This window comes from Octodon degus, unplaced genomic scaffold, assembly GCF_000260255.1.
Source record: "Octodon degus isolate 3935 unplaced genomic scaffold, OctDeg1.0 scaffold00017, whole genome shotgun sequence".
Lineage (NCBI taxonomy): Eukaryota > Metazoa > Chordata > Mammalia > Rodentia > Octodontidae > Octodon > Octodon degus.
The window spans coordinates 1,707,901-1,719,601 of NW_004524593.1; the positions used below are offsets into that span (position 1 = coordinate 1,707,901).

At 34.4% G+C, this 11,701-nt stretch overlaps 1 protein-coding gene and 1 non-coding gene across 6 annotated transcripts in view; both read left to right on the forward strand.

Annotated features, from left to right (window-relative positions):
* Positions 1-11,701, forward strand: part of Cop1 (COP1, E3 ubiquitin ligase) — a 212,767-nt gene that overhangs the window by 189,714 nt on the left and 11,352 nt on the right. The window lies entirely within an intron of this gene.
* LOC111815546 lies at positions 6,301-6,441 on the forward strand. The gene has a single exon (XR_002820229.1).

Genomic DNA, 11,701 nt, shown 5'->3' on the forward strand with positions numbered 1-11,701 from the left:
TTTTTTTTTTTTTTTTTGTATTTTGTTCCTCAGATATTCCAAACTTAGTCAAATGTAGTATCTAGGATAATAAGATAATTTTTGCTTCTTATTTGTCCTAGTTTATCTGTATAAATTATATGACCTGACCTGAAATCCCCAATTTTCCCCATCAAAGATGTTGGTAGAGTAGAATATTCCTCCTGACAAGGAATTCTGTCCAATAAGTTTTGTTTGTAGTTGTTCTCTTTTTATGAGGGTTGGCAAATTTCTAGTGACTAGATTTACTGTTTAAATTTGATGTCCAAAATGACAATGATGATATTACTAATTTGACCTGTTATCTTAGTAAGAGGTCCCTCTTCTTACAGTCACTATTCAGTATGTGCATTTTTATTTGATGTTTTGCTTAGAGCAGCTGTCTTCATAAATAGCATGGCTCACCTCATGTAAATCAGCTCACGTTTTTCTAGGGAAAAATTGTTTCCATTCTGTAACTATGTGTATATATATATGTATGTACTTAAATTTTCAGAACCTGTAGGCATCCAATCATATTTCCTCCTCCTCCATTCTTTTTCTCTTTGAAAATGTTTCAGATATTCTAGAGGTTTAACTTTTCATGTAAAAACAGTGAATATTATTGCTATTCAGACTAGGTTCATTTGTTGTGACTACTTTTGAGAGAAAAATCTCTAACATTCGTACAATAAGAAATTTTAGCCATCTTCAATCTAGCATTCAAAGTGAAAAGTTAACAAACAAAAGGAATCTTGCAGACTTTTTCATATTCCTCTGATTGTTATCACTATTTATTTATTTATTTATTTATGCCGGGGATTGAACTCAGGACCCTGGGCTAGCCAGGCATATACTCTACTGAGCTATCTCCCAGGCCCAATCTCACTGTCTTTAACACTCAAAAAATCCAATTAAGGATCATGTGCTTAAAACATAAATTGGCCTTTAATTTTTAATGTTCATCTAGTTCATAATTTTTAAAATAATTTTCCCTTGAGATCTATTTAATCTTTGGTGTATTTCAGCATGTATTGTTTAATGTATGAATTTGGTCACTCTTCATACATATTTATTTTGTTGATTTTTTTGTTTGTTTCATTTTGTTGTGATCTGGGAAGTACATTGTATGCCGTTTCTTCTCTTAGGTTTAATAAGTATTTCAAAGTTCTACACATCGGTTAGCTTGGTGAATGTTTCAAATGCGCTTGAGAAAAGTTTGCTGTTGTTTTTAATGTTTGTATCAGCTTTATTCATAATCCCTAACTAGAAACTGTATAAATGAGCTTCAGTTAGTGAATGGTTAAGAATATACTTTTGTTCATTATATTCTGTAAATATCAGGTCAAATAGATTGACTATGATTTTTATGTATTATTGCTAGTTTTCTGACTAGATGTTCTATTAATAATTAATGGTGTGAGTATTGAAATCTCAAGCTATTAATTATTTGATTCAGTTCTTTTAGTTCTTTATGTATTTATGTTATTTGAAACATTTATATGTTTATCATTGTGAAAGTTTGATGTTTATTGACTTTTGTCATTATGAAATGTTCCTTTTTGTTCTCGATCAGATTTTATTTACTTATTTATTTTTATGTATTTGGAACAGGATCTTACTATGTAGCTTGGACTCAGGGCTAGTGAGGCATGTGGTGCTGGGGACCGAATCCTGGTCCCTGTACTTGACTAAGCAGTTGCTTAGTCCACTGAGCTATCTTGCCAGCCCTTTGATCAGAATTTTAATAATGAAATCTATTTTGTCTGATAATAATATAGCTATTGCAGTTTTTTAATGAATACTACTTCTATATTTTCTTCCTTTTGAATTTCAACTTGTTTATGTCTTTAAATATAAAATATATCTTAGATTTGAAATATAGGTGTATCTTTTTTTTAAATTCAGTATGATAATCCTTTTTATTAAGGTATTTAAACCACTCCCATTTAATGAAGCATTGTTATAGCTTCATTTTGTTTGCTATTTTGCTTTTTTGCTTTCCATATGTGCCCTGTTCTTTCTGTTTTTTCAGTGTACTCTTGAATCCTTTGTTTGTATTTTGTTTAGTTTGACTTTTTACTTTTTGTTTTTATTTTGTTGGTGGTTGTTGAAGAGATTTTAGTATAATTTTTGTTTATCACAATGTATACCAATTAATGCTAATATAATTCCTGTAAAATATAGAATATCTACTCCAATATTCCTGTCTTCCTTCTACCTGTTCTGACTGTTGTTATATATAACATCCAGGAAAAAATGTGCATTTACTGTTTTCTCCCTGGAGTATTGAAATACCCAACTGTAATTATAGAGCTTTCATATTTCTTCTTTGAAATCTGTCCATTTTTACTTTTTGTTTTTCAATATTTGATTTTTAAGGGTATGTGTATTTAAGATTGTCTTATCACCTTGGTGGTCTCTTTATAGTAGGTAATATTTCTTTTTAGTCTTTGCTGAGATTCCTTGAAGTCTTTTTTCTCCAACATCAGTATCATCTTCCTTTTGCTTAGTGCTCATGTACATATTTCTCTATGCTTTTACTTTTAATGTTTTTATATTTATCTTTTTAGTGAGTATTTGATAGACAACATATAGCTAGGTCTTCTTGTTTTAACTAATCTGATAATATCTGTCTTATTAATGTATCATTAACGTTGTTGGGTTAAAATAGATCACCTTCATACTACCATTTTTTTCTGCTTTTCTATTATCTCTGGGTTAAAATGAACATTATGATTTTACCAAAAGCATTTGTATCAATTTATTTCTACCTTTCAGTTTTTTAGTGATTATCCTGAGGTTTATAGTATACCTTTTCAACCTGTTTTGAAATACTATACTGCTTTAAGAATAGTGTAATAGGGCTGGTGAGATGGCTCAGTGGTCTAAAGCACCTACTTAGAACAAACTAAGCCAAGCAAAGCACAGGGACCACGGTTCAATCCCCCAGCACCACATGCCAGCCAGCCCTGCCCCCTGGTGGGCTGAGCTGGCCACACACAAAAAATACATACATAAATAAATAAATAAAGTTAAAAAAAAAAAAGAATAGTGTAATAAGGTTACTTCATTATTTCCTAATTCCTTCAGGCTATCCTTTATGCTACTTTTGTTATATATTTTGCTTTTGTCTGTATATTAGCACAGACGTTACTCATTTTGTTTTAAATATTCACCTTTTAGAGCAACTAAAAATAAAAAATGTTATTTTATCTTTACTTTTGTTTATTTAATTTTCTTTTGGAAGTGTGTGTGTGTGTGTGTGTGTGTGTGTGTGTGTGTGTGCAGGGTGTCTTTACACAGCTCAGACTCACTGATTCTCCTGATTTCTGCCTCTCTTGTGCTGGGATTACAGGCATGCAGCACCACACCCGGACTCCATGGCCATCTCATTGCGCCCTGGGGCAGAGCTGGCACAGCATGCTGGTATCAAACCCTGGCCCCTGTGCTAACCTAAGCAAGCGCTTAGTCCACTGAGCTATGCCGAAGGCCCTTATCTTTACTTTTTAAATGTCCAGTGCTCATTTACATAATTTATGCCTCATATCACGTTCCTGCTTATAAATAGCTAGCATTTCTTACAGAATAAATCAGCTGACAATGAGTTATCTGTTTTAGTTTTTCTTTTTCTTTTTCTTTTTTATATTTATTGAACCGCGGTCCCTGTGCTTTTGCTTAGCTTGTTCTAAGTAGGTGCTTTAGACCACTGAGCCATCTCACCAGCCCCATGTTTTAGTTTTTCTGAGAACATCTTTATTTCTCCTACATTTTTGAAAGCTATTTTTGCTAAGTTTTACACTATGAGGATTCAGCTTTTGGTATTTTTTGGTTTGGATTTTTTTCTTAGTGTTTTAAAGTTGTTGCACTGGGGCTGTGGACCTAGCTCAGTAGAATAAGTGCTTGCCTGGCAAGCGCAAGGGCCTGAGTTCAATCCCCGGTTCTGCCAATAAATAAATAAATAAATAAATAAATAAATAAATAAATGTTGTTGCACTATGTTCTTACTGATTGCATGGTTTCTGTGGGCACTGCTATAATTTCTATCCTTATTTTTCGGTACATAATGAATACTCCACCTTTCCCCCTTTCTGCTTCTTTTAAAGATTTTTGTCTTGGCTCTTTAGTAGCTTCTATAAGATATGCTGGGTTGTGGGAAAATTTTTGTTTTTAATTTGTTTTTTACTAGTCCTTAGAATTGAACTAAGGGCCTTCACACTGAACTACATTCCCAGATCTTTTTATTTCTTTACTTTTGAGACAGTGAAAAATTGGAATAGAAAACTACTATTAAACCGTAGCTCAAGTTTCAAAGTGTAGTAATTGATTAAAAAGTCAACCTTTATACATATAATCACAGATGTGTTTCGTGCTGTCTCTCTCTCTGCTTCTTCTGTCCCTTGCTATTATGTTGTTTGCAGTTAGTCATCATAACTGAAGTATAACATACATTGGGAGTTTTCAGCAGTCTGACATAATGCTACTTGTCCAACCTCATTTCAGTTTTCTACCACAGATTATTTTCCTCCATGAAAAAATAGTTTCACTGTTCCACGCAATTCCAGCTTCTAAACCTCTGTTCATGTTGTCATTCAGAATATAGAGAACTGTATTGCCTAGTCCTCTCCCTTGTGACTATATAACCTATATCATCTTTGCAACACCTAGCCCCTAGTTTTTCTTTTGTCCCACTCCTAGCCATTTATTTCCTTAGTTTATGATTTCTTTCCGGTACTGATACACCTGTGAAATGCACTTAACCAGCTCTATTCAGTTACTCTTGTTTGTTACACTTCAGGAGTGTTGCCCCATGACATTACTTCCATTTGAGAGCAAAATAACAAACACCAGCAACAACCAGCTTAAGAACTTCTTTGCTTTTCAAGAGTGAAGATTAAGATAAATTTTAAGTCTACTTAACCTGAAACACCCACTTTGTATTTCTATTCACTTTCATAAGATCATGAATATTTTGACTTGAGTAGTAAGACTAATAATAAAATGCTCAAGATGAAGAAATTTAGGTTATAATGTATTTAGTAAGAACAACTGCTTTTGATTTGTTGGGTGCATCTGCAACTTGCCAATTACATTTTGGTAAAGACACTATAGGGAAGTATCTACCTATTGTTATATTCATGTCTGAAACCCATATAACAAAAGAGACTAATGAGAGAAAAGCCTATAGATTTATTTAATACAAGTTTCATGTAGTACAGAAGGAGGCTGCAGAAATCCAAATCCAGGTATTTGGATTTTTTATGCTTAGGTTTGATTAGGCATAGAGAAGTATACAGTAATTTCAGAATAGGAGGTAAAGTGACCACGCTACGGTGTATTTGTTCAGATTCTTCTCTGTATACTTGTATCTTTAGAAATGGGGAAATTCCTTTCCTTGGGGTTATGGGTGGGCACTTCTCGAATGAAGGTTTTCTGACCTGCTCCCAGGAAGGCCAGTGAATGCTTTTATGGTCTGTTTCAGAGAACAGGAAAAAATCAGATCTTCGGCTTCTGCTGTTTCTTCAAAAGTCAATGTAGTGTATTTTGGAGTAGTATATCCTAAACCTCACCAGTGCCTTACTCTGTCTTATTTGAATTGTCATAGAGTTTATCAAATACATAAGATTATCTGTCTTGTAGTTAAAGCAGTTCTCTAAAAGGAGTAAGCAGTTCTGTAGCGAAGCCAAAATATAGAACCAAGTCACTATATCTTAATTTCATTGTTTTCCTACTGTGTTCCTTGATATTTCTTTAAAAAAAAAAAAAAAGAAAGAAAAATACAGAATTTTAGAAACCCAACTTGTCTAGCATCCTTGGAAGCACTCAGAGGCTCTTAATGTTCTTTAGAGTCCTTTTTCACGTCTCATATGTCATTATAAGCACATTGTTCTTCACCTCTGTTCAGCTTCTTGTTCCAGGACAAGGGATTGTGACATGTGGTGGAAGTTGAAGGTGTCTGGCGATGCTGTGAATGGTGCACAGAAAGGGTAATTCAGCCATTAGAGTGGCTTGGTGAGGCACCTTGGGAACACTGGCATGAAGGAAGGTGTGAGAGTGTATGTTTTTGTACACTTTTCTTCCTTGTGCATGTTTTTTACAATCCTTCCTGACTAAAAATCCCTTGAATTTGTATGCTAAATGTATTCTTTTAATTGTTTTTTTTTCCTAGTGTCTGAACCCTGACTTTGTTATTCAGCTTATTTTAATGCATTGGTACATTTAAATGACAATTGAATGCAGTTAGGAAATTAGAACATAGGAGATTGAATATGAAAGTTGTTTTAATAGCAAAGTAAATAAAAAAATGGAAGCTGCGGGAACCACCCATGTGGACAAATGAAAAATTGCCTTTGTCTACAGATTGCAGCAATCCTACATAAACATGGAGGTCTCTGTCTGACTTAGGACAGCCTGGCTAAGTCTGATCGTTCCCCTCCATACAACTTTTAAAACTGTCACTCTCGGTACTGTATTCCTTGCCATTTTTATTATCTCTACTTATTTAGTACATTGGATTGCCAAAACAGTGAGCAATCAAATGAAGTTATTTCTGTATCCATTTTTCTCTTTTTGATGTATTGGGGTTTTTGAGAACAGGCACTACAGTGGTACTTTAGTTCAAAAACTTAATTTTTTCCACAATGCTGGTCACATACTGAATTGGATGAGAACCAAATGAAATTTCCCTGTAAGGTCAACACCAAACCTAGCCATTGAGTTTGATTGGTATTTTTGTCCAATTTGGTTTGTGACCAGAATCGTGGAAAGAATTAAGCTTGTGGACCAAGTGTATTTTTTGCTTGCTTAAGGAACCCGTAGGCAGGAGATAGAATATAGAAATAGTTTGTTGTTGTTTTTTCTAAAGGGCTGCATCAGTGAAACTACACCAGAGTTAGTGGTAAAGGTCAATCAATATTTAAGATATGAAAGGGCTAATTAGAGGTAGCTTCCATTAATTGTTTTCACTAAAAATTGGTTGCATAAGAAAGTGATTTTTCCCCCAAAAAAATCAATTCAAAACACAATTTATGTAATCCGTTGTAACTATACTATTTTATTATTTTTCATGATTTAGGATTAGAAAGGACCAATGCTAAATAATGGTGTCATTCTAAGCAAAGACACCTAATGGGGTCTGAAAGGAAAAATTTAATGAGAAGATCTTGGAAGTGTTCCCTTGTGATGAAATCCAGGAGACTGGATTTCAGATTAGGAGATGGGGGTGGGATGTTTGACCTCTCAAAGCCCTATATACTGTCTATGGAAGATTTTCTGTATTTCCTGATTCTGTGGTAAAGCCCTTTCCACTAGTGATATGACTTGAAATCACATGGTGAGATATATAACAGGTCAAACTTTACATAGGTCTTTTAGAAGTGTAGGTATACGAGATTTGGAATGTGCCTCTATATATTATATGAGAGTTGAGGCTCTCCTGTATATACCTAAGACTTTTTTCTCCTGCCGTTTTGATTTGGTAAATGTAGAATGGGGCTCTTAGACATGTGGCAAGCTTACTAGGTCATTATGATACCAACCAGCATTGATATTATCAGCCTTCACAAGTTGATTTCTGGTTTTGCTATTCTTAGCTGTGTGCATAAATTTAAATAAGTCTTCCTAAGACCATGTTTTGGCTTTGAAAATAGCTCCTTTCTTACTGGATAACTGTGCATATTAAATGATGCATTCCATACACAGTTCTTGGCCAGCTGGCCCATGGTGCTCAGAAAATTAAGTGCTAGTGACAAACTTTTCCCTACATTTCTGGAAAGAAGTAAAATGAGTCCCAGAGTTTATCTTGTCTATATTACAAGCACAATTAGAATAACTGATTCGATACTTTACAGACTGGGGATAGGGCAAGGAACAGGACCCCTTATTGATAGATTGTGGTTTTGTGTTCATTTTTTCTTATATTTACATATATTTCTACTAACTTCTGAACAACTACATACCGAATAAAAGGTCAGGGACAAAAGGAAACTATTAGGTTTATCAGTGTCATTTATTTTAAAGTCTGTTGTAGATTCATCTTGGAAGCTTAATTTAAATGCCTTTATAAACTCTCACATGCTGTCCTTGTGTAGTATAGACTTATGTCTATATTAATGTAAATAAACACTCTTAGAGGGGATTCACTTAATCTAATTCAGACACAAGTGCAATGCATTTAACTGTGACATTCAAAAACAATGAAAATTAAGTCTTTAAAATATTTTTAAGAAAAGAATAATGCTGCATGTCAGGACTAGACTGTTCTCAACAGACTGAAGTGTCACAATGTCAGAACGTTAAATTTTATTTCTCATTTATACTTAACATACCATGAGGATGTGTATAAAGGGTTTGGATGGTATGAAAGAAATGGAAAGAAATGATGAAATTGGACAATTGAATGGCATTGCTTAAAGCATTGATTAAAACAGAATTTTTAAAAGAATTCGTGCGTACTGTATCTGCTTCAGTAGGAAGGGCCGACTTGTAAGACAGCGGTGGATCGTGCATAAAAAGAACTGAAGGGGCAAATTGAGTTGTAAGTGTTCTATGGTTCCATAATGCTAATGAAAGCGGATTTGTCTATTCACAGAATTCACAGGCCTCTACATGGGCAGAAAAGTCATTTTAAACTTTAAAATGAGGTTGAAACACAAATGGTAATATGCTTCTCCCTTACTCCACCCCACAGAAAGAAAAAATGAGGCAAAAGACTATACTTTGATGTTCATAATCTTGACATGAAAGGAGCTCAAAAGGCATGATCTTTCATTTTCATTGACAAAATCAGCTCTCTCCTCACTTTAGACAATGAGAAAACGAGAAATTTTTGTTCACAAAGAGAGTAACTCCCAAATAAGACAAGATGGAATGGCTGGTGAGATAGCTCAGTGAACTAAGGCTTCTGCTTAGGGAAGTGCTGGGACTGCGGTTCAGTCCCTGGCACCACATGCTGTGCCAGCCCTTCCCTGAGGGCAGGCTGAGCTGGCTAGAATCTGGGCATAGTGGCACACACCTGTAATAGCGCTGGGGAGGCTGAAAGTACGAGCATTGCTGTGAGCCCGAGGTACGTAGTGACACCCTACAACAGCCAAATACATTTTTTAAAAAAGAGAATATTACAGAATTAACAGGTATAATGTAAATTGTTCTTTTTTTTTTTTTTTTTTTTTCCTTCAATTTTTTTTATTGGTACATTTTTTTTTAATTTTAACATTTATTGTGTGTGTGTGTGTGTGTGTGTGTGTGTGTGTGTGTGGCCAGCTCAGCCCACCAGGGGGCGCGGCTGGCTGGCATGTGGTGCTGGGGGATTGAACCGCGGTCCCTGTGCTTTGCCAAGCTTGTTCCAAGTAGATGCCTTAGACCACTGAGCCATCTCTCCAGCCCTTTATTGGTACATTTTATATATACATAGTGATAGCATTCATCATAGGGGAATTGTACCTTGCTTCAAATAATAGTTTCAAGCATTTTTTTTTAAGATTTAAAATTTCTGAATTTAGTTCAACTTATAATACCACATTTCCAAGAAAAATGAACCTTTTGCAAAGACATTTAAATAAAATCATACCAAGATGCACAAAAATGAAATTGTCCAAAACTTCTTGTAAAGAAATCATTAAAGCATATACATAAAAATATTAGCTATGGAAGAACAAAATTAAATAGCATCTTATTCCATATTAGAAAGAAAAAAAAAGACCAAGGGTGTAAGAAACTAGATTAAATAAAGGACTGAAAAAAAAGATCTGTTCTCTTTGAATTTTATACTTAGCAAACATACCTTTGAAAACTAAAAGTAAGATTTTCTAGTTATACAAACTTGAAATATTTTAATACCTCCAGAAGTAGCATATAGGAAATAGCAAAGAGCATAATTCAAAAGGCAAGAGAAGTTCCAGTATGCTCCAGGATGAACAATAGAGAGCTCTCAATATGATAGTTATGCAGGACTATATAAAAGATATATTAGGGGGCTGGAGAGATGGCTCAGTGGTCTAAAGCACCTACTTGAAACAAGCTTGGCAAAGCACAGGGACTGCGGTTCGATCCCCCAGCACCACATGCCAGCCAGCCCCGCCCCCTGGTGGGCTGAGCTGGCCACACACACACACAATAAATAAATATATTAAATAAATAATTAAAAAAAATAAAAGATATATTAGATGAACCCTTATTTAAAGGTCATTGCAGATTTCTATGAAACAGTACCAATCTTATGTTGGGTTATACACATATTTTTTTTTCCATATATGTGTGTGTATGTGTGTATAAAAGACAGGGAAGAAGTAATATAAAGTCAACAGAAAATGGAAATATACTTCTTAAAGTTTCTAATACTAGAAGATATACAATGCCTTTTAAATAAATAGTAAGTCAAAGATATAGTATAAATATTAGAACAAAAATTAAGATTAAGCAATATTCAGAACATTAAATACTAATTAATTAAAAATTAAATGTTTCAAAACAATTGAACTAAGAGAAAGTTTTCATGATAGCAAAGAAGTACTAAGAGTAAAACATAACATGAATACTGGAATGGCAAATAAATGACCAGCACTTCTAACAGTTTGAGGATAGGATAGCGCACAAAGTTCTAGTGTGTTGTGGACAATGCATAATGACCATGACAGTTACTGGTGGCTAGGTATCACTTGTGGAACTGAGCTACAGCTAATTCTTTGAGATCCACCTGGTAGACTCAGGTGGAATCATCACCCATAGAGTGGAAGAGAAGTCCATTTGTAGAGTGTGCTGATGGAAATATTTTGCTGCTGAACACAAAAGAATAACTGAAAGACGACTATTGTATACCTCTTATTCTCCTCTGTTTAATTGTTTGCCCTATTTGGCGGATTCATTCCATTCTCATTCATGGGACTGTGATCAATTTGCTCCCTCTCTAGAACATCATTTAGTAGTCTGTGTAGGCTAGGCTTTGTCATTATGAAATTCTTTAGTTGTTCTTTGTCATGGAAGTGTTTCACTTCTCCATTATATTTGAAAGAGAGTTTTGCAGGATATATCAATCTAGGTTGGAATTTGTTTTCTTGCAAGACCTGAAGTACTTTGCTCCATGCTCTTCTTGACTTGATGGTTTGTGAAGAGAAATGTGCTGTTATCCTGATGGGTTTTCCTTTAAATGTGATCAGTTTCTTTTCTTTAGTGGCTTTTAGTATACTATTCCTGTGCTGAATTTCTGGGATCTTGATTATTATGTCTGGGTGTGTTTTTAATTGGGTTGATGTTCTTTTGAGTTCTATATGCTTCGGTTAGTGAATGTCAGATTGTTGTCCCATATTTGGGAAGTTTTCTGCTATTACTTCTGCCCATATTCTTTTTACATCATTTGTATTGACTCCTTTCTTCTCATTGATGCCTATTAGTCTCACATTGTTCATCTTTGCATCATGTTGCAAGTATTGAATTATTTTTTCCTGCATCCTAGTTGTTTTAAATAGATCTTTTCTTACTTTTTCACTAGCTGCAATGGTGTCTTTCAGGTCAGAAAATCTATTTTCACTTTCCCTCAGATGGTTTTGCCAGGTTGTGATTGAGGTTTTAATTTCCTGTATATCACTTTGAACCTGTTTCATACATTCTTTTTCTTTCCTAAATTGCTTATTCAAGGGTTCCATCATTTTTATATTCTGCTCTTTTTTATCAGTGTATTCTTTAGAAGCACTTAGTACTTCTTTGATTA